Genomic DNA, 1528 nt, shown 5'->3' with positions numbered 1-1528 from the left:
ATGATGTGTGTCCTTAATATCTCATAATTTGTTTTAAAAAAGTTTCTGCTGATGTTTAAATACTTACATGTTAAGTAAAACTGTGTCATTGAATATTTGGCATCATTTGTATTATTCTATAATTTCCAGATCTCTGTGAATTTATTAATTTCTTTCAGTTAAATTCAAAATTAGGATGTAAACTCACTAGATGTTCTTGTGTTAATTCTTTCTATTTTATTTCTTGTAATAGTTAATTTTATTACTTTAATTTATAATCACTGTTTAAACTTCCGTGCAATGTGGGTTTATTTATTGATTCATTTTAATCCACATCTGTTGTGGCATCCTGTACTGAGCTGAGTGAAATACAACATTTAAACATTTGAATAATCAGTAAACACTGTTAAATCATAAGAAAATGTTTCAAGGGTCTTTATTTACTATTATTAACTTAGAATTGCTGTCAAGTCATATCTTTTCTTTAATTAGACCTTATAATATTGACCTTCCAAAGTTTCTTTTACAGCGAGCTTTAAACAACACGATTTAATTAATTAATTAATAAAGCAAAAATTCACCACAAATCTCCACTTGAAGCATTTTCAAAATAAAACAAGTCATACCTTATACCAATCACATGGAATCCAGTTAGGTTAAAATCAGTTTATTCCAGTAAATTACATGTACTATATAGTCATATTTAAATCCAACACAGTCCCACATCAATCCCACATGTGGTCAAGCACGAGACGACAGTGGAAAAGAACCACTTTGTTTTAACGGGAGAATCAGGCGCGGAGCTGCCCCCCTCCCCCCAGTTTCCCCGGATGGGGGCCCGGGTCTGGAGGTGCCAGGGAGGGAGGAATGGTTTGAAATCGCTAAATCTCTGATTAAATACGGAGAAAGTGCGCCCTCGCCTGTTCAGAAGTGTGTATGTCATGTTAAAGTGTCTTACCAATACCAGCTCCATATATGGTGGTATCCAGTATAAAGACTTTTACACCATATGGGCCAGGAGCGCTTGTGAAAGAAAACCAAAGTGAAGCCAGAATCAAAGCCTTTTAAATTTGCGAAGCTCTATATCACATGTGTCAAACTCAAGGCCCGCGGGCCACATGTGGCCCACCATGTCATTTTATGTGGCCCCCCCAGCGTTTTATAGATTCATGATTGACTTAAAATAGGTTTTGAGCACGAATTGATGACAAACTACATCTCCCATAATACATTCCGATTGTTACCAGCCAACATTACGGCTTCTCGCCACTAGAGAGCAGCAGAGTTACCTCAAGATGCTTATTGATTTTCCAAGCGAATAAAACTGAGACATCGACAAGCTAACATCAAAACGTCCAAGAAAAGAAAAATCGATTTACAAGTAAGACTGTGAATAAAGATGTGTGTGAGTTAGTGTCAGGGCGGCAGGTCGCGCTAGACTTTTTTTGTTATCCGTTATCTTGACCGACAACATAAAAAAAAAAAAAAAAAAATCATGTACTATTTTTATCCATGAAATTACAATCATATTAACATCGGCTATTTAGTC

This window comes from Poecilia formosa, unplaced genomic scaffold (genome assembly GCF_000485575.1).
Source record: "Poecilia formosa unplaced genomic scaffold, Poecilia_formosa-5.1.2 Scaffold391, whole genome shotgun sequence".
Classification (NCBI taxonomy): domain Eukaryota; kingdom Metazoa; phylum Chordata; class Actinopteri; order Cyprinodontiformes; family Poeciliidae; genus Poecilia; species Poecilia formosa.
The sequence above is the reverse complement of the archived record's forward strand: the minus strand, read 5'-3'. Positions refer to the sequence as shown.